Source organism: Nanorana parkeri, unplaced genomic scaffold (genome assembly GCF_000935625.1).
Source record: "Nanorana parkeri isolate BGI_ZX_2015 unplaced genomic scaffold, ASM93562v1 scaffold109, whole genome shotgun sequence".
NCBI lineage: Eukaryota > Metazoa > Chordata > Amphibia > Anura > Dicroglossidae > Nanorana > Nanorana parkeri.
The window spans coordinates 601768-624396 of NW_017306377.1; the positions used below are offsets into that span (position 1 = coordinate 601768).

Sequence of the window (22629 nt, forward strand, 5' to 3'; positions counted from 1 at the left end):
TGAAAGAGAGTTGAATACATCAATGTCCAGCATAGAAAGCAGCAAAAAGATGGCAAATATGTGCTGTCAGGGGGTGCCGCTAAAGTGAACAAAGCCTATGTTAACTCCAAGATCATCTGCTTTTAAAGAGACCCTATAATCCTATAATCTTCCCATAATATTATTTGTGCATTTAATTTACTTTATACCTGTTATTTACCTGTGAAACACTCCAAAAGCCAGGAGACAAGATGGCCAGGGGACAACCTGTGAGGTCAGCAAACTCAGAACTGTCACTCAATTGACAATCTATAGCGGGGTAGGCAAACTCCAGTCCTACAGTTGTGGCTACAAATCCCATCATGCATCTGCCTTTTGGAGTCTCGTCTGTGGCTGTCGGAGTCTTGCAATGCCTCGTGGGATTTGTAGTTCTACAACAGCTTGAGAGGGGGGGCGGGTGCCTAACCCTGCTCTATGGTATTCCCCCTTCTCTCCTCCTTCAGCTGCTACAATCATTTAAGGTAAGTCCTTAAAGCAGGGGGGCGGAAAAAAAAGGTTGACTTTAATGTCACTTTAAGAGGCACTTTGCAAGTCAATAAAAATGTTTATGGATAGAACAAAAATAATTAAAAAAAACCTCCAAGCAAGCATTTAAAATACTAGATTTTTCGGTGCTTTTACCTGCAATTGTGTGTAGATGTTGGTGACAGGGTCTCTTTAGGGTATTCGTTAGAGAAGATGAAGACAAAAAAAATACTAACCCTTCCCAGCTCTATCCAAAGTTAAAATAAACCATGAGCAACGTTGGCTTTTGTTTTGCCAGCCAACACCCAAGCACAGCTGAAGCAATGGGATATCTGTTCTCCAGGCAATCCCTGGTTTTGCTCGCCTCCAGGACTTCCCCAGAGTCTCTCCCATCCTCTGGAATTCTTTACCCCAACCTGTGCGTCTGTCGCCCACCTTGACTGCCTTTAGGCATTCCCTAAAGACTCATCTCTTCAGGGAAGCCTATCCCACCTCAACCTAACCGCTCAACCATCACGCTCTCAAACAATTCATCCCCACACTGCTACCTCCTCATGTATCACTTGCCCCTCCCTTTTGGATTGTAAGCCCTCAGGGGCAGGGCCCTCCTTACCATCTTGTCTTGATTTGTATTACGATTGTAATGTCTTCCTTATATTGTAAAGCTCTGCATAAACTGTTGGCGCTATATAAATCCTGTATAATAATATAATAATAATAGATCCTAGCTTCTGACAGACAACTTACATACTGCATGTGAAGCTATGTGTGGGTTCCGGCAGATAGAGCCAGGCTGAAGTCACTGAAGGGTAAGTACAGAATGGTTGTTAGGACAATGGTGAGGTGAATACTGTAGATGATAGAATAGAATATAGATCCAAACCTGCAACTCTCTCCTGCCTTCAAAGGGATGTTATAAAAATGAAAAACAGACAAATATCATCATCATTAAAATAATACAATCGTACAGAAGAGACCCTGCTGCCCAGTTTTATAAATCTCATTTAAGAAAAATGATTTTGCTTGCTTCCACCCAAAAGGAAATATTTGGCTATAGCATTCGAAGCTTCCATAATTGTTATTAAGTTTTCAATAAGGAACAGAAGTATGAAACAATGTTACGTGATACACAATACAATATACAAACTTGTTTCATTCCCAGGAACAAGAAAAGAACATGATGCAATTGTAGAAGGCTCCTAATTGTAGCATTTGAGGAAGAGAATTGTTTTTTGACACGTTAATAGGGACAATTAGAAGTGAATCACCCTTTATGTCCAAGAACTTGGGAAATACCTGAGAAGAAAAAAAAATCCCCAAGAGAATGAGGAAGGACGGCGTGAATAACAAAGTGGTGAAAAGCCACAATAGTACGCCTGATGACACCATGGAGAGTAGATGTGCCCTGAGAATGGCAGGGGTGAAAATGTCAACTTCTTGTCCGCAGAGCTGGGAACCTTCGCTGGCACTCAAGTGGCTCGCCAACCAGACAAAAGAAGCAAATGAAGGTGGAAGTGTCTGATTGGTTTGAGTATAAATGGGTGCTGTAGATTTCTTTAAAACACGGTCACGGATAAGCAAAATACAAGAGACGTATGTATTCCTGGTTAAATCTTGGTGAGCTTTGTGTATTTCTTCCAGGACTGCGCAGTAATCCAGTGTGACACTTGGAGCTTCCTGTAATAAAGACCGCTCACTGCTGATCTCTCTCCTTGTGCAGGGTGGCTGGTCTTGTCTCCACCCCCTGTAATAAAGACCTAAAAAAGCCTACAAACAAATGGCGACTAGACCAAGTGATCTTTCATCTTTCACTGAGCAGGGGTGGACAGATATAAAATTCAGGAGCCAATCTGTCCAATTCAAGAGCCAGCTCCATTGACTCCAGCGCTGGTGCAGGTCTCCAATCCAGCGCTGACTCCTGTCTCTTCCTGTCCCACGGAGTATGTGCAGATGCACGCTGCCGGGCTGCATGCATTGACTTACACTGTGTCTCCCCTCGTCTCCCAGCCGAAGATCTCTACTGCGCATGCGCCCGCCCCATCATCCTGCACGGCCGCTCAAGAATCTTCAGATCTTCGGACGGGAGCGAGCGGTGGAGACACAGGTAAGTAATAACCTTTTTGGTAACTTATTTTTTTTTTTTATGTTTTTGCATATACCTCCTGCATGCTCTACTTTTAAAAAACCTCAAAAAGGTAGGCGCCAGCTGTCATTTTTTACGGAGCATTGGCTACCTGGCTCATGGGATTTGTCCAGCCCTGGCATTTGAGGAAACAGTAATAATCACCCAGGAAAATCTACGCCAGCCAATCAACTGGCCTCTAAGCAGACTTGACCAAGGAGCACCAACCAAGATTGCAGAGGAGCCTATGAACATACAGCCACGGTATGGTATGAAGATCCCATAGGTGGTAGCAGACCATTGTAATCACAGGTTGTGAGGTGTGACCATCATACGGCAGGGCCTCTGTCTCCAAGATAGGCAGTACTGTGGTGAGAACTCCCTAGTACAAAGGTTTAGGTGGCACGATTACATAAACACGAGGCTGAGCGGGTGTTATGTAATCAAACGCTCCGGCGTTGACAAAACCGATCACAGTTCAGCCCTGGTAACTGACTTGCAATGGAGGTCACAAGTCAAGGTTTGCACACCTTTCAGGGCCATGAATCCTTGAACCCTATGAGGAGAGTTCATTATAAAACAAATATAGAAAACTCAGTTTCAAGTTTCTGTGATGAAATCGTTCAAAGATCTGAGAGCTGTGCATGCTGGATACACTGCACCAGAGAAAACCGATACAGATTAACAGCACTGAAGGGTGTATGGAATATACATGAAGATCTTCTAGCCCACTTTAAAACATTTATGCTAACCTTAATAGGTCCAAGAAAGAAGGGGGGGGGGGTATATCTGCAACCAAAACAAGAGATAGTCACAGACTAATAATAAACAGCAAGGGTAACTCCACCAAAGAGATGCTGCTACGTTAATTGGCTCCTGTCTAAATTGGTCCAAGTCTGTGGCATGTCAGAGAGGGACTCTAGATTGTAAGTTCCTTGAAGGCAGGGACTGATGTGAACGTACAGTATGTAAAGCGCTGCCCCATGAACGTCTTCCTCCTGCAGAACATGAAGGAGCAACCTGCAGGCCTTGTCACATAAATGTGCCCTACAGAACTAGCGGGCGGAGGGGGGGGGACATATACTAACCTCCTCCCGTGACCTAAAGCTCATTATATTGCGGGCTATTGTCCGCTATATACTGAGGGCGCCGCAGCCAGGACAGATCCCGACAATACTGTCTGGATCCACCCAGCTATCTAGAGGCAGAGCCCCTTTCCCATCCATTCCTCCACTCAGCGCTGGGAGGGGGTAATCCCTGCGGGGAGCATTGTTGCATTGTATGCGGGGCTGAACATTTAGCCATAAACACTGAACTTTTTATATATTATTCTTGAAACTGAGAATACAGAAACATACCGCTAAAGGTTTGTTCATTTTTTGTTTTTCTTCAGTGTGTCCTCTTTAAAGAGTACTATGAGGTAAGTGTTTTTTCTCCATAGTTCTGTTAAGGGTCATGGGAGGACATATACTATCCTCCTCCCGAGACCCAAAGCTCAGTATCCCGCAATATACTGAGAGCGTCTCAGCCTGGACAGAGCCCGACAATGCTGTTGAGATCCACCCAGCTGCGTGAGTGACAGCTGGCTCTGCCTATCTATAGGCAGATCCAGCTGTGCCCGCCTCCTCTGCTGTGTGTTCCTCCACTCAGCGCTGGAGGATCGGAGAGAGGCGTATCCCTGAGGGGAGTGGTAACTGACAGTCACCGCTCACTGGAGGGAGACGATCGGGAAATGAGCGGATCGGCAGCATGTTTCTGCCCACTTCCCGATCGATAGAGCCGACCTGTGACAGCTTCTTTTTCACAGGTCGGCTCTAACTATGAAGATGAGTGGAAATCACTCAACTCATAGATCTCCTTTAAGGAAGGAAAGATAATGGGGGGAATGTATCAAAACTGGAGCAGACAGAATCTGGGAGCAGTTGCTCATGGCAACCAATCGGCATCTCTCTTCAGTTTGCTCAGGTAAGATTTAAAAATGAGGCAGCTGATTGGTTGCAGTGCAAATCTGCTGCAGATTTTGTCTGCTCCAGTTTTGATAAATTCCCCCCTATGTATCCAGAAAGGTATAAACATGCAATAAAACTGAAAGAAAATGATACGATTACCTTCCCCCCTGAGTATCTGCGGCGTAATTTCATAGAATCCATCCCATGTTCTTGAAGGCTGCCAGAGTATAAAACGTCTGTCTAGATCCACTTCGAGAATGACAGTTTCCCGATCGATCTCCCCGGCAAGTGACACTTTGGTCACTGACATGAAAGCCGTCAATCATTAACCACCATATACCACTCGCAACAAAAATAGAAAGGAAAAAAAAGGTCACTCCACAAAACGTCACTGCTTGAATTCAAACCGACAGACCTATGAATATAGATGGTGGAGATCAAATGGACGCGGAACAAAAGACGAGATGAGACGCTGACAATGAATAAAAGAGGATCTATCGGACAGTAAATAACGCGCACCTATCACAAAGCAAAATACCTGAAAACACTGCCATCAGACGCTGCCGCACTCCTCACACATACACTGGCCTAATGAGATCATAGCTATGGCCCCATATGTTCACCTTCACTTGTACTAGTACATAGGCCTGGAGTCAAAGAATGGCAGCTTCCAACTGAAGCTTCTCACACAAGTTATGCTGTGATATGGACCCGATTTGGTTGAGTTCAGTTTGTAACTGGAAATCTTACTTTGCAACCACGGCTTATTTTCATCTTTTTCCATTAGTCTTCCTCTTTGTTTTACAGCCTGCACTTGAGACACCAATGTAAAGACAAATATTTACTTAGTTTGTGTCCTTCCGTTACCCTAAGGAGAGCTATGGGGAAAAGCCTTAACCCCATAGTTCTCCTTTAACTACACCTGACATGGCTATAAACACAGCACCTTCCTAAAGCTGACCTCCGGGATAAGCAAAATACAAGAGTCATGTGTATTCCTGGTAGAATCTTGGTGAGCTTTGTTTATTTCTTCCAGGACTGTGCAGTCATCCAGTGTGGGACTTGGAGCTTCCTGTAATAAAGACCGCTCACTTCTGCTCCCTCTCCTTGTGCAGGGTGACTGGTCTTGTCTCTGCTCCCTCCAGTAATAAACACCGCTCACTGCTCTCTCCTTGTGCTGGGTGACTGGTCTCGTCTCTGCCCCCTCCTGTAATAAAGACCGGTCACTGCTGCGCTGTCTCCTTGTGCAGGGTGACTGGTCTCGTCTCCGCCCCCTCCTGTAATAAAGACCGGTCACTGCTGCGCTGTCTCCTTGTGCTCTCCTTGTGCAGGGTGACTGATCTTGTCTCCGCCCCCTTCTGTAATAAAGACCGCTCACTGCTGCCCTCTCTCCTTGTGCAGAGTGACTGGCCTAGTCTCCACCCCTCCTATAGTTCTCTGCAGGCAGCCTGTAGTGGGTGGGGCCTGCTGGGTCCCTCCCACAGCTCTGCGCTCTGAACAGGCTATGTGCAGCACAGTAAGACAACATCTGGGTTTGCAAAGGCATTTGGTGTACACAAAGTGGATCTATATCCTTTGTGGTTATTAAGGGATTTTTTTAAATGAAAGTTTTTGTGCCCAGGGCTTAATTTCAGTGTCAGATCACCCAAAAATGAGCCTGCAAAAGACATAGGAACGCAGTCTGAGTGAAACCTGTACTGAGGAAATGTGAAATGTGCCATTGCTGCCTGGCTTTTATTGTGATCCAATGGCTTCAATACATATCACTGACCCACAACAAGCTTGCAGATCAGCTGCCTTTTCTCGATGCATTCTTGTTCCAGGCTAGTGTCTCGAACTATTGAGGCGTAAAATCTACTCTTCCCAATACCAGAGCCAGCTGTGCCCGCCCCCTTCCCTGTCCGTTCCTCCACCCAGCACTGGGAGGGGGGGAATCCCTGCGGGGAGCGGTGACCGACAGTCACCGATCACTTCAGGGAGACGATCGGCTTCTTTGTCACAGGTCGGCTCTAACTATGAGGATGAGTGGAAATCATAGTTCTCCTCTAAGGAAGGAAAGGTTCAATGGGGGGAAATTTATCAATACTGGAGCAGACAGAATCTGGAGCAGTTGCCCATGGCAACCAATCAGCATCTCTCTTCAATTTGCTCAGGTAAGTGACTCGAACTATTGAGAGGAGACGCATTGAAAGAGTAAAATCTACTCTTCCCAATACTTCAAGCCGGTGTGGGGCTCGAGAGCTGAGCGGTCATGTGACCACCGAGTGCTGCAGTTTCGTAGATGGGCCCCTAGAATGAAGGCGAGTACACACTGCCCTGTTATCACAGCCATTCATCACATACAAGACTTTTGTAACAATCACAAAACAGAAAACAAATTGCAAAATACATGACGATATGCCTGTAAGTACACAATGTGAAAACGTTCGCGCACACGCAAATTATAAGGGCGCACTACTGTATTAAAAAGACGCAAAATGGCCGGTAACCTGGGCAAGGTTTACCAGGGAAACAGACACAAAGATTACCCATCTATGACAGATCATAAACCAGCCATGAGACAGCAAGAGAGCAAAGGTCACCTGGCTGTCATATAATAATACATAATAATATGTACAAATACAAAACAATACACCGGAAATATGGGAACAAAGACAACGCGTTAGTTCAGGATCATCTCCACAGATATTCGGTGAAGTCATTAACATACCAAACCCCTGGATGGCTCCTTCCTCAGTCCAATGGCTGTGCCATCTCAGAGCCTGACACTTCCTTGTTCCGCGCAGCTGTAGCTTCAGGCTGACCTGGAATGCTGGCCGGCTGGTTTTCCCAGCTTGGAATCATTTACATGACAGTTCTAATAGGGGCATCCTCTGAACGTCACAAAGCGGAACTGCAGACAAAAAGACTTCCAGCTATGCTGCTGAGCAACAATTTCCAAAATGTTTCACCATACCTAAGGCTCCGTTCACCTATGGCGTTTGCGGTTTTGCGCGGGAAAACTGCACAGCACAAAAAACACAAATTTTAACATACGACCGGATTCCACACGTTTGCTGCTATAGTAGAATCGGGCTCTGACTTTTTCGCTGGGTGTGTTTTCATACCGCGTGGACGCTGCCTTAATGCGAGCAATGCACATTAAAATAGAAAACATTGTATGTTTAGCACGTTTCCTCGCGCACAGAAATGGGCGGGAAAAAACCCACTAATGGAGCCTAAAGCTGAACTCCAAGCAAAAGAGTAAGGCCTCATTCCCATAACAAACATGCACCAGCTGCAGCAAGAATCCAGCAGAATCCTACAACTGGATCCATAGGTCACTATGGATACTCGCTCCATGCATCTGTCCCTAACCGGAGGTAGTCGCTCCATGCATCTGTCCCTAACCGGAGGTAGTCGCTCCATGCATCTGTCCCTAACCGGAGGTAGTCGCTCCATGCATCTGTCCCTAACCGGAGGTAGTCGCTCCATGCATCTATCCCTAACCGGAGGTAGTCGCTCCATGCATGTGTGCCTAACCGGAGGTAGTCGCTCCATGCATCTGTCCCTAACCGGAGGTAGTCGCTCCATGCATCTGTCCCTAACCGGAGGTAGTCGCTCCATGCATCTGTCCCTAACCGCAGGTAACCACTTCATGCATCTGGAACCGCAGGTAGTCGCTCCATGCATCTGTCCCTTACCGCAGGTGATCACTTCATGCATCTGTAACAAGAGGTAATCGCTCCATGGCATGCATCCGTCCCCAAGCGCAGGTAATCGCTCCATGCATCCGTCCCTAAACACAGGCAATCGCTCCACGCATCTGTCCCTAACTGTAGGTAATCGCTCAGGTAGTGGCTCCATGCATCTGTCCATAACCGCAGGTGATCACTCCATGCATCTGTCCCTAATTGCAGGTGTTTACTCCAAGCATCGGTCCCTAACTGCAAGTAATTGATTCATGCATCTGTCCCTAACCACTCCGAACACCCATTGACAGCTGCAGCCGCTGTCAGCCTGTCATTGCCTTGTACAGGCTCAGCGACCGCAACTATCTGCATCCACCTGTGAATCGAGATCCCTCCTCTGTGTGGCCGGCAACAGAAGAGAATTTGGAAGACTGCTGATGACATCACAGCAAGTAACTGTTTGATTTCTCTGCCTTGCTTTGACTCATTTTAAACATTTTAGGGCTGAAAATGGGGTAGGGAACATTTTATTAAACACTATACTCATGCTGAAGTTCAACTTTAACGAGTGATCCCCGAGCAGCCACAGCTGGACTGTGAAAAGCGCCTCCTTCTAGTAGTTTGCTGGCAGTAAACTGAAGACAGACACATCATTTCACTACAGACAATGGAAGAGTCGCTGTCATAAAGGGCTCCAGAACGATGCGCTGAGGCTATAAAGTGACATTCTTGTAAACCGTTATACGAGTAGTAAAACCTGAACAAATCTAAGGACTGTGATACCCAATACATTATTAACAGCAAAAGCAAACTTCTAAAATCACTAGCAATTGGTTGCTACACAGACGGCTTCCTATTGTTTATACGGGGCCCGAACCTCCTTCAAATAGAATACACAAAGGGCCCATTTAGATTATGCATTGTGTTCAAATGGAACTGAACTTAAAAAGTGAATATTAGATATGTAGATGTATTGCTGTTGTTATAGGAAAGATCTTCATATGGTAACTGTGCCTGCACTGTTGTCTGTAATTCCTCCTATGTGAGTGTGCCTAGGACTCGTGGCCATACAGCCTGATAGCTGTGTATCTGCAGAGTGAGATCTAAGGCACTGCTGCTTCTGACTGCTGATTTGGTGATGTCACTACATGAAAGGGGTCAAGTGAAAGCCTTAAAACAATAAAGTGACAAAAAAATGTTTTTTAAATATACTCAAACCACACCCCAGCTTGTGGACACAACTTGTAGGGATTCACCGTGTGATGCCGGGATGCAGGCTATAGCACTCTCGGAAGGAAAGAGCCATCAGTGATATATAAGTTCTGACCAGAGCTTGCCCAATCCTCTCCCATGGATGCCCAGAGCAGTAGGGGAGTGAAAGGAAGGGAAGTATGTGCAGCAAGGAGAGCAGCTAGAAGAAAGGTGCTTTGCTCTGCTTGACTGCCCAGGAGACATACCTGGTACTTCCTGATATGGGGAATATGTGACTCACATCTCTTCTACTCCATGAAAACACTGGTGCTTGGCGATTGGTGGTCAAGCAGTGGGGTCACATGCGGTCAGGGACAGCCATGTGCAAGCTCCAAGACCCTTCCTCTCTCTGCCACTGGCCAGAGTGGCACAGAGGAAATGGAAGCCAGATAAATGCAGCTTGAGAGGGCCGCAATGATGACTTGGTACTCTGCTCTGACAAAACACAAGTCCCACTTACTTATATGTAGAACTCAGCCAGGTTAGTCTATCAGTCAAAATCTACCAGTCTTCATCCATGCTGGTCAGAGTCAATCTACATCTGCGCACTACAGGACGTGTCTGCCAATTTGTGTCAGTCATCATCTGTCAATATGTTTCTGTCCATCAGCCTGTGAAGTGTGTTTTGGAGTAGAGACGGGTAAAAAGACATTCATAATTGTACAAACCTGCAGTCCTCAAACTGAACTCCGAAGTGGATCCATATATACAGCAGGGGGTACATTATCCCAGCGCCTAAAAATGACAGCCGGCGCCTAACTTTTGGGGTTTTCTTTAGCTGTCAATAGAACTGGCTCCTAAAAAGATATCCTGTTGGCTTTTGGATTGGACAGACTGGCTCCTGAACTCAATATGAATGTGTCCACCCCCTGTATGACACCATATAATACACAACGATATGGATTCATAATAGGGATGCACCGATACCAGTGCCGATACTTGGCATTCTCATGAGAACTATCAGGGTTGCAGCGGTTGGAGTTGGGACTTGGCTCTGGCACTCCACCACTGTCCTGAAATCATTAGTCTGTATGGTTTTAGAAAAACTGCCACATGACAATAAACAAAAATGTATCAGTACTCGTATCTGTGAGTACTTGGACAAGTACCAGTACTTGTAAAACTGGTATCGGTGCATCCCTTTATTTATATTTATAAAAACAAAATCACACATTAAAACAGAGCTGTACAAATCCCGGGAGCTCCGTGTGCTCCTTACAAATGACAGCTGCCTCCTAACTTTTGAATTTTTCTCTAGTGTAGTCTTGGAGCTGGAAAAGTATCGGTACTTGTACTTGTAGCGAGTCCGTTACTTGGTATCGGTGCATCCCTAATTCATAATAATTGAATCATTCGATAGACAGTGATCGGAATAAGGCACCAAATGCAAAATGGAGTAACCACAGTAGCCAGTCATTATTCACGGCTCATACAACATGGATACTTGTCGGTGGCTAGGAGTACCGCGATAAGCCGATATCAGGTAACTCTAATAAAGGTGATACACAGGATTGATGTGTTTGGGAATCTCCACTATCATGACACCAATGCAGCGATTCATAAACTGAGCGATCATCAATTTGTACAATCGCCATACACGGAGAAAGCGATACCAGTGTTTGAGATATCAGTTTAGCTCACAGGAAGTGACAGACACTGGCTTTCTGGCAGGATCAACATGTATTTTTCTGTACTTGTATAAAACATAGGAAAACGAATGCAGCCGCCACATCTAAGGCCTGACACTCTGCAATATATGACATTATGATTTGGGGTTTAGGTGTACTGTGATGGAACAAATTTTTAGCCATGGCTGAATCACCTAGCCAGCTGTGAGATGGGCCAAGAGGAAGCAAGAAGCAATACACATAATCAGTACAAGAGCCCACTGTCTGCCCCCAATTGCGAGCCCACTGTCTGCCCCCCATAGTGAGCCCACTGTCTGCCCCCCATAGTAAACACACATCAGCCCTCACACACACATATCTGAGGTGTCACTATGCCAGGAGCAGCCTGAAACACTCCTGCTGCTGGGGGCGCTACAATGGCTGGCAGGGCATTCTAGTGCCTGGGCACATATGAGGCTACAGGCTGCCCCGGGCCTAGTGTTGCCTGGCACATGCAGTCTGGGGTGCCCCATGTGATAACACGTGACTCACTGTCAGTGCCCAGGGAGTGGGTACTCTGCAGGTTGCCGCCCTCTTTCCGGTCCTACATAGCGGGCTCTGCTCCGGGCAGCGTCCTCCCAGGTGGCCTATGCCGGTGCCATGGTACCCTCAGAGCCCTCTCCCCCCACCCTCCGCTCCAGAATTGGGACCTGGGCGGAGGGTTACACCATCTGTGGCCGCGCGTCCCTCGGGATCACTAGTGCGCATGCGCATTGTGGTACAGGCCTGGTCACCGGGTAGGCGCCGATCCCCGGCGTCCATCTTTGTTGATGGCAAAGGGTGACGTGAGCCGTGGCGGTGCTGGCAGCTTCCTAGACAACAAATGGAGCTGATGACAGCTGTCCGCGATTTCCAGGGGTGGCCGCAGATTTTTGGTTTTACCCCGGGGATTCCCGTTACTGTACCTGGATCTTCAGGCTTGATGAACTGTAGAATTGAAAAAAAAAATATGTATATAATCCGTGATGTGGAAAGGAGTCTTCTGGATAGTCTGCTGATGTGTATCGGTCAGCTTCTGAAATGGAAGAACCAGAATTGCTTGTTTTATCCAATACCCCCTAAAGAGGAAAGTCCAACTCCATGTTATGAGATTTCCCCTCCCCTCTTTTGCACCTACATGTAAAAAATCCTAATATACAAATATTAAAGCTTTTTAACAGATGAATCACTTTTTTAAATCACATCAAAACAAAAAGCGTTCATCGCCTTACCATTCACTTTCTTTGTGCAGTTTTAATGCGCATTGATGTGCCTTTATATGCATTATGGGGGTCATTTATCAAAATTGGAGCAGTTTCCTATAGCAACCAATCATCTTCTCTCTTCAGTTTGTTCAGTTAAGGTTTGAAAATGAAAGGTGGATGCTGATTGGTTGCCATGGGCAACTGCTCCAGATTCTGGCACAGTTGCCCATAGCAACCAATCAGCATCTCTCTTCAGTTTGCTCTATATTTTGTCTGCTACAGTTTTGACAAATTCCCCTCTATGTGTTTATTTTTTGGTTAATGGAAGTGAAGCAGCGGTTGCTAGGGGGGTGGGTGCTTGTTGCCATGCAGTAAAACACTTGTGAAATGCACTTTTCGAGATCTGCCATTGAAGTCTATATGGAGAGTTGAAAAAAAGTATCTGTATTACTTTCCCCAATGCACACCAGTGCCAGGTGTGAATGGACCCTATAGAAACCAATGGCAGTTCTCTGGTGCGTTGGGCAATGGGCGTTAAATCGCACAGGTGTGAACGGGGCCTTAGAAAGCAGCTTTAAGGCCGTGACACACTGCACGCGAAGCCGTGCAGAGCGAAGCAAAGCTATCCGGCACGGAGCCTTGCGTGCAGTGTGTGAGCTGAGTGCAGTCAGATGATTGCACTCAGCCAATCGGCTCGACTGTAACAACCGGCCAGACGTCGCATCCCGTCGCGCCGGTTTATACGCGCGAGCCGATTGGCTGAAGTTGAAATTGTTCATCTCGGCACGCTCAGCTCTGCGAGCTCTCGCAAGCTGAGGTGCCGAGAAGAAAGTGACATGACACACTGCTCGCAAAGGCAGCGCGCCAACCGCTCTGCGCTGCTTCGCGAGCAGTGTGTCACGGCCTTTAGACTGGGCAGAAAAGTCTGTAGAGAAGGACCTTTGTTCTCTGTATTGAAGCAGCGGTCTCTCTGTAGAGGTCCAATGCGCCCCCTGCTAAGTCAGAGCCAGAGCTCTCCAATCAGCGGGCAGCGGGAGCTTTGCTGATTACAGGAAGTCCAACTGAGCAACTGTGATCTTGGCTTTCTTGAAGAGCTACGGGGCTGCATGCATGCGTTTTGCATTGCCATACATGTCTATGGGATTATCCTGCTTGAAGCAGGTGAAAGGCAGGTCAGAAGCAGGTCAGCTGCACCTCTTAACCCCTTCACGACTGAGGCCTTTTTTTCTCTCCATTTTTTGCACACCTGTTACATTCCACATTTTAGGCCTGAAAATTACTTAAAACCCCCACACATTATATATTTTCTGAATGCCAAGACCCTATAGAATAAAATGGTGGCAGTTGCAAATTTTTATGTTGCACGATATTAGCGCAACTCCTTATCAAACCCCAAAATTTAGGGATTTTTTAAAATGAAATATAAAAGATGAGGTTACAACGAGTAAATAGATACCCAACATGCCCAGGTTAAAAATTGCGTGCGTCCGTGAAACGGCGACAAACTTCAGTACCCCAAAAAGTCCATAGACGACGCTTTAAAAGCCCCCACAGGTCATCAATTTAGAGATACACAAAAATACTGGCCCTAGAATTATTGCTCTCTGGCATGAGCAGCAATACCCAACATGTGTAGAGCGCTCGTCGTTTTCATACGTAAGCGCACCCGACGCGTGTTTACGTGGCGACGTGCATGCTCGCGGGGGACTTTAAAAAAATGTTTACATTATTTTTAGATTTATTTTATTTGATTTTAAAAACGTATTTTTCTTTTTTTTTTTACTTTATTTTGATTGCTATCACTTAGGGGGGCTTACAAGCCCCCCATGTGATAGCAGATGGTGGTGACAGGTACTCTTTAAGGCGATGCTGGGGGTCCAAAAGACCCCCAGTGTCACCTTTACACTCCAAATAAGCTATTGAAGTGTAGTGCAGACAGCTCTGGGACCGGAAGTGATGCAATCTGCATCGCTCCTGGTCCAATAGAACGGGGAGAGGAATCGACGAACGGAGGTTCGTCCATCTCCTCCCCAACTTCCCGCCGAAACCAGAGAAGCTAGTCCCGGGGCCCGTAGGAGGGGCAACGGAGCCCGGGAAGTACGCCGGGGGAGACCTTTCACCGGGCCTTAGAAGCGCTCTGAGTCGCCAGAATCGCTTCTATTGTAAAGCGGCTTTACAAGTTTAAACAGAGTGAGGGGAATTTATTAAAACTGGAGCAGGAAGAATCTGAAGCAGTTGCACGGGGCAACCAATCATCTTCTCTCTTCAGTTTGTTCAGTTAAGCGTTGAAATGAAAGAGAGAAGCTGATTGGTTGCCATGCACAGCTGCTCCAGATTTTGTCTGCTCCAGTTTTGATAAATTCCCCTCATTCTGTTTAAACAGCCCCGAATCATTCTGCAAAATCCCAGAAGTGCCTCCAACATATGTCATCAGCACGAGCCCAAAGCCCCCTGGCACAGGCCCGAAACTTAAAGTGTATGTCAAGGCAAAATCTAAAAGCAATTGCAGCAATACATTCACATGTATGAAGGATAATTATTATGTAGTCTGGGATCAGGACTAGGAGGGATCTTTGAGATAACAGGAGGTGTGTAGAGGACACAGGACAGCTCTGGATTTCCAACAAGATCAACACCATTTTTTTGCACTTACAATCAGATATAACTAGGGATGAAGCAATAGCGGGTTTTCAGTATTGAGTACGAGTAGCGATATTTTTTTCCCGGTACTCGCAGATACTGAATACCGATACCGGAAGTCCCATTAAGGAAGCCAAGCGGCGTGTAATGACTCACTCACCACCTGGCTTCCTGATTAGCAGCAGCGGGCGGGTACAATAGCCAGGCTGCTATTGGCTATTGCAAATTGAAATAGCCAATAGCAATCTGGCTATTCATTCCTATGCTGTTTTTTTTTTCCTCTCTGACTGACGGCGCCCCCGATGTCAGAAAAAACCCCCAAAAAAAGCCAGAAAGCAGGGAAGGTTTACTCTGCCAGATCGAGCAAAGTGAACCTTTCTGGGAGAAAATGTTTCTCTCCCGGGCGGCCGGGAGCCGCTATCCAATGGCGGGAGACTCCTGTAACGTCCGGGAGAGTTGGGATGTCTGGAATACCCGAACCGTGACTACAGCTAATTGCAGACAATTTTCCCTTCCGGCTCCTTCCACATAAGTAGATTGAAAAGAAGGGGGCCAAGCGGGCCTTCAGGTCGAGTTTTGGCCTGCTGGTTTGAGCAATGTATGGGCAACATTAGCTCAGGATTTACCAGAAATGGGAAAGTCCATTGTGTACATTGCATTGTGTTCTCTATCTATATTGCGGTCAGACAGGAGGGCCGCCTAATACGCAGGGTGCTGGCACAGGTGACTTAGTTGTGTAGTATGTAAGAAGGGAGCTTTAGCTTCAGAAAGATAATCTGGTTATGTAAGAAGATGAATCAATATGAAGATGAAGTGTGTGTTGTTATGAAGGCTTTACATGTGTGGAAGTCAAATATACACTGGCCAGATTATTATGACCATCTGACGTTTGTAGGCAAATTAGCTATAATTTGGCGCTGAAGATGCTGGAGGGTCAGACCATTATAAATAGGGAAGCAGGTTGTTTACCACGACAGTAGAAGTGATTTGTTTCTGAAGATACGGGTAAACAACGTGATTTAACAGCCTTCCAACGTGGGATGATTGTTGGCGCTCGGAGCCATGGAGCGAGTATCAGCAAAACAGCAGAATTCGTGAAATGTTCAAGAGCATCTGTTGTTAAAGTGTTTAAAGACTGGACTGTCAGCCGAAAATCTGGGTCTGAACATGAGAATTGTGTCCGTCAGCGACTAGTCAATGTTAGGGCAGAACGGAGAGTGGCAAGACTGGTACAAGACAACAGAAGGGCAACAGTGCAGTGTCAGATTCCTCGCATCACCTTTCAGCATCTCGTGGAGTCACGAGGCGGCCCAATGAAGTCATCTCGTGGAGTCATCTCGTGGAGTCATGAGGCGGCCCAACGAAGTCATCTCGTGGAGTCATCTCGTGGAGTCATCTCGTGGAGTCATCTCATGGAGTAATCTCGTGGAGCCATCTCGTGGCCCAACGAAGTACTGATGGGGTGGTCATAATAATCTGGCCACTCAGTGTATACAAGAGGTCAATGAGGGGGGATTATTATAAGATATACAGAATGTCTAATGTGACATTAAAAAGCTAAAAGACATTATTAGCCACTGAAATGGGCATAAATCCTCTCAGCTCCTCACAGACACATCTCAGGGGGCTAATGGTGGCCACGTATGGGACAACATTGGGAAGATTTGGTGAACGTGGACAACAATCGTTCTAGATATAATCGGGGTAGTTTCTAGACATGTGCGTTTCATTCCGAATCGAAATTGGGATGAAATTTCGAACAGATTACCACTAACAAATTTTGTCCGAATCCGAATTCCGAAACGAATTGACTTTCGGACCCGAATCCCGAAAAAATAAATAACGCAAAATCCGAATCAAAACACATTTTTTGCCAGTGCACATGTCTAGTAGTTTCTGTAATTCTTATGGCTGGTCCTGTGCTAGTAATGGGAGATGTCACCCCATGTGAGACGTCACGCTGTCACGCTACATGGCGTACGGCAGGGGCGGGGCAACACTATTTGATGTTGATCCCATAGTAAACACAACGGTGCCACGTGTATATCTTTTGCGGGTTCAAGGGGCAGCTGCTTTGTAGACATGTGCGACTCCTTTCGTTCCGAATCAAATTCGGACCAATTTTCTGAAATTCGGGCATTCTGACGCATCAGAATTTCCGAATCCCAATGCATTTGAATGTGCCCAAATCTGAATTTCGGTTTCCGAATTTTGGATCCCGTCCGAATTTCGTTCAAAAAGGTTTAAAAAAAGGTTTTGTTTTTCGGTTTAATGCATCCGAATGGGTCTGAACACGAAAATTTGTGTTCAGTATTTACATATATAACTAAAGCTGAGGTTCTTGACCCGTATGGCATTCGGGTACCGAATTTCCAAATTGCATTCGGGAGCTCCCACATGCCATTCTGGGAGCCTCAGCTTTAGTAATATATGTATATGGCTCCCAGAGCCAAATGGCATTTGGGAGCTCCCGAATGCAATTTGGAAATTCAAAACCCAAATGTCATACGGGTCTAGGAGATTCAGCTTTAGTATTAACATCTGTATACGGTTTTCTGTTTTACTCGCAACAAATATTCGTAAACTCATCCGAAACTAACGACATTCGGATTTTGTCCGAATCGGAAACCCGAACCGAATAGAATTTTCTGATCCGAATTCCGAATATTGAAATATCCGAACCGAACTGATTTTTTTACGCAGCTTACATGTCTACTGCTTTGTGCCCCACAACAATGATTGGGCCCAGGGCAACTGCCCCTTTTGCCCCGCGTTAAAGATTGCCCTGACCCAGCCTTGTAGTGCCTGAGAACAAGACACATCCTATTAAAATTAGAGCAGTATTTAAATGATTATGGTGTAAAAAAAAAAACTACGCCCATTAACTTTAATTTTACTGAAACTGTCAGGTGCATCATTAGATAGTGTGATAAATGACAACATTGAATGCTGGTATCTGTTAGCAGCCAAGCCCTTTCCTGAAAGTCAGGTATACGAGCTGCATGTAAGTGTAACATTCGATGTAGAATTCATACAGCAAAGCAAACTTCAGGTCCACTGGGGCCCTCTAGTGGCCAACAGTGTAACAGCAGAGGCCATTGACAGTGCCAGGGAAGGGGCTCTCCTGAGCAGTGTATAGTAACAAAAGGTTTGTGAGGAGCCCTAAAAGCGGGGGTGGGCAACTCCGGCCCTCCATCTTTACTTTAACTACAAATCCCAACATGCCTTTGCCTCTGGGAGTCATGCCTGTAACTGTCAGTCTTGCAATGCCTCATGGGACTTGTAGTTCCACAACAGCTGGAGGGCCAAAGTTGCCCACCGCTGCCCTAAAGGTTAAGTTTACTTTGGTGACCATGTTTCATGTTATATCCATATTCAGGGTATAACATGGAACATGGTCGCATCGCAACCCCTCATCCTCTCTTGGGCCCCCCCTTCCTACCTGAATCAAGGGGTTCTTCCCGCAAACTTGTGTTCATTTTTTAATTCGGGAAGCCTGCGCGCGGCTCTGCCCACACAGCCGTGTCATCCATTCGGAGACCCTTTGACAGTTGGCCACCACAGCAGAGGAACTTGCAGTTCTCAGTGGAGTGCAAGTGGGGAGACTTATTTCCTGTGCTCCTCGGCTCCATCTAGTGGCCACAATATGCCATTTACCTGATATTACATTCAACCTGAAAAGACAATATGCTCATAACATTAGTTATTGCCTCCGTTTGCACAGAATGAATGTACCTGCAATATCGCAAGGCGAATGGCTCTGCAATTGTTTATAAATACATCCCTTTAAGTATGTACTCGAAGACACAGGTAAGTTTAAACCTCTTTTTAAAAGGTTTTCGTTTTTAAAAGGTTTTTGCATATATCTACTGCTTGCTAGCCTTGTACATATGCAAAAACCCGCAAGGTTTTAATAACCCTCTAACTCACAGGATGAAGAGTGACATCTAGTGGTTGAAGCTTCTCCTCACACTCCCCAGTCCCAGTGGACAAGATATGGAGGATGACGTTAGTTTTCCCCTTTTATTTTTAGGGCTGTGCTTGCCACAATTGCATACGTGGGGTGGAGCCTAGGGCAGCAGTCTCAAAATGTATACGTTGCAATAACTTTTATTATTTTATTTTTCACTTCTTGTGGCCTGTAGACATGTGTGGCTTATTTAGCACAGGTGGAAGGGATGTTTAGAGGAATCACAAGACTCTTTACAGTTGGCGATCTATACAGCCGATGGGCATCTGATCCGGCGCACTGCACTTATTAAAGCCACAGCCAGTACTTTCATTATAAACCATCAAAGTGGATTGCTGTTGAAGTCAAACCCCCAGCTTTTATGAAAGGTCATACAGTATGTAGTATTAAAGAAAAGAAAACCTGAGGCGGGATATGGCAGGCTGCCATTGCTAACTTGTCCTTATCAAAATCCTTGTTGCCCGATCTATGAAGAATTGGAGAGCTGATAGTACTCCATTGTGTTGTCCTATTCTATCCGGTGCAGTGAAGCTTAAAGCCAAACAATCCGTACTTGGCCTCCAGCGCTCAGTCCTCCCTTTTTTTTTTTTTTATATAAATTTACAATTTTTAACCTTCTCATGGAAAGGTATTGGAGAGATATTGAACTGGGTGAGAGTTAATTATATGTGTAATAATTAGGAGGGATGTACTGTAAATGCAATTTAATGGTTCGGTTTTTTTTCTCCTTCTTTATCTTTTCTCACCCAATATGTGTAAGGATATGTGAATTGGGATTGTGTTTATTGATGTATATTATTATGAAAAAACGAATAAAGTTTTATTATATAAACATTTTTTTAACCATTTTATAGTCTTCAGTCTGGTTACGTGGCACACCGGGTGCTCTTCCCCTTCTCATCCTCCACCTAGGGCAGTGGTTCTCAACCTTTCTAGGGCCGGGACCCCTTGGTAACATTTGCCAAGTTGTGGTGACCCCCAACGGTAAAATTTAGGGATGGCGCGGCTGCTGAAGGCGTGGCAGGAGAACTGACACTGCTGCGCTAGGAGAGGGCTGAGGAGGACTCACACCTTGCACAGCGACCCCACAGGCTGAGAACCACTGCTATAGGCAAAAACAGGACCGGGCTCTGCAGCTGGAACTAGAAGAATTGGATTTAAAGTGTGTGGCTTTATAACGTATGAGGTACATACTCCGCAGTACTGTCACTGATAGGGATGGGCTCGGGCGTGTTTGCAGCTCCACGTGCCGAGCCCGCCAGGAAGCTGACAGTGCACAGTGCCAATCACAGGCACTGAGACATTGCCCGATCTCTGCAGCTGCGGACCGGGAAAATGGAATGCGTAGCTAGAGGTGTGTTTTACATATTTTTTTGCTTGAATACATACATATTGCACCCGCCCTCTGCTGCTGTCAATCACTAGAAGGGGACCTGATGGAGAACTTCAGGTCCCCCTCTACTGATTGGCCGCATCAGAGGGCGGGTGCAATAGCTAGTTTGCTATTGGCTTTTGCAAAGTGAAATAGCCAATAGGAATCTAGCTATGCAATCCTATGGTGGGTTTTTTTTTTTCTGACTTACGGCGGCCCCCAATTTAAAAAAAAACAAAACAGAGCAGAGAAAGGTCCCGGCCACTAGGCGACCCCTGGCAAATCGTCATTCGACCCCCGAGGGGGTCACGACCCACAGGTTGAGAGCCACTGACCTAGGGGGTGGGCAGTCCTGGATGATGCAGAGAGCACCACTGATATGATAAGGTCAGCACCACTCTTCGCATCATTATACAGTGAATAAAGAGCAGCATGGGGACTTCCCCTCAGGGGCTGGGCCTATGAGAGCCTGCACTTACCTTACCTCTCCTGTCTTCCAGAATATATCATGCCGGGCGTCATTTAACTGGAAAGACTGAGGACATCGTGTGGTGAAAAATAGGTACTGCGTGGGAACAGCTCCATATCCACATTTAATTTTTAATGCCTGCTGGGTGTTTGTTTTAATTATAAAAATCTACCTGGAGCTGGTCTTTAAAGTATATCTAAAGCCAATTTATTTTTTGGGGGCATATGTGTAACTGGTGAAATTTCCCCAGACTTCCTGTGCTTAAGTAAAATGAAAGTGAGAGGAAATCTTCAAATTGAGGGAAATGCCATCTTACACATTGGAACAAAAAAAAGTTTTGGCTGAGTATTAGTATACCAGTCAGGTGAGCATTGTAGAAGAACACTGTGTAAGCTTGCATTTTGCCTCTGTGCAGGAGCTTCCTGAAATACAGACCAGTCACTGCTGCTCCCTCTCGTTGTGCAGGGTGACTGGTCTTGTTTACACCCCCTGTAGTGGGTGTGGCCTGTTGGGCCCCTCCCACATCTCTGCTCTCTGCACAGGATATATGTGGCACAGTGATGAAGTCACTGCTACTTTACCAAGTAATATCTGGGTCGTCAAGGGCATTTAGTCCACAAAGGTGTTTTCTCTTTAAAGTTTGTGGCTATTAAGGAATATTCTGTAGTTCAATAAATTTGCTCCTGGAGTTCAGCTTAAGGACCCATTGGCACCGGATCCATTGCATTGCGATAGGTTTTTAAATGGATGCTGACGTAAAAATGAATGGGTGTGAACGGGGCTAGTTCACAACACTCTGTTCCTTTTTCTTCAGTGCAACGTAACACAACGGATCCAGCGTGAACTAGCCCCACTCACACGCATTCATTTTTTCAGTTCCTCTCCATTAGCATCCGTTCGCAACGGATCAGAAGGAAATTGAAAAGTACAATTGCAAGTCAACATTCCATTGACTTGCGATTTCCTTCTGATTTTGGTGTGAATGTACCCTTAATGTTTCCGAGTGCACTAAAGATGCAACCTTCCCCTCATCAGTATGTCAGTAACCCGCTGTGCTACAATCATAAAAGAGTCTGTGACCAGAAGTCATTTTCCTGTGTAAAATGGAGCATTGGCACAATAACTAATGGCAGTTATGTCTGCCTGACCTCACGTGTCTAGGAGCAGTTGCGTTCCGCCGCAGTCATGCCCTAGGGTACACCCTTTCACACAGGGCAGCCTAAACTCTAGAGGTAGCCGAGGCTCTGCGCCTTATGTTATGTATGAATTATGGATTATGTGTATTTGCATTGTGTGATTCTAGGCTTCGCTGATATCAGCAGTTTTAAAAGCAGTCAATGGTGTTCCGGCATCTCGAAAAACCCAGCAAAGTCAGCCGTTCACCTCCAATCACCCAACAAAGAGAAATGATAGATAGAGAGATACAGAGAGATAGAGAGATAGAGATAGAGAGATAGAGAGAGAGATAGAGAGATGCATTAAAAACTGAATGACACTTCAGCTGAGTCGAAGAGACCCCAGCTGGTGTACGCTTCACACCTCATAACACTGTGGTCCACTGCTCCACCATCTGTCTCATCAGCAGTAATTCACCTCACTCTTTTGTATTACTAAAGGCATTAAGTCCCCGGGAGCCTGCAGATGGAAGAGGGGGGTCCAGAGTCCAGACTGATGCCAATTATGTCATCACACAGAGGTAACCTGGACAAAGCACAACACTGAAGATGCAAAGGCTGTTCTTGTCCTGACAATTAACAAAAATACAAACCACTGTTCTGATATATGGGGGTAGATTTAAAGTAAAGTAACATAATAATCATAATAATAATA

General features: G+C 45.9%; 1 protein-coding gene across 3 annotated transcripts in view; it reads right to left on the reverse strand.

Moving 5' to 3' along the window:
• The window catches only part of NADK (NAD kinase), a 70662-nt gene extending 58798 nt beyond the window's left edge, over positions 1-11864 (reverse strand). For 2 of the 3 annotated variants that reach the window (XM_018553085.1, XM_018553084.1), the window contains exon 1: positions 11657-11864. The gene's annotated coding sequence lies outside the window, so the exon portion shown is untranslated. The remainder of the gene's footprint in view (positions 1-11656) is intronic. The other variant, XM_018553086.1, reaches the window with a different exon arrangement.
• Between the last annotated feature and the right edge of the window lie 10765 nt (positions 11865-22629).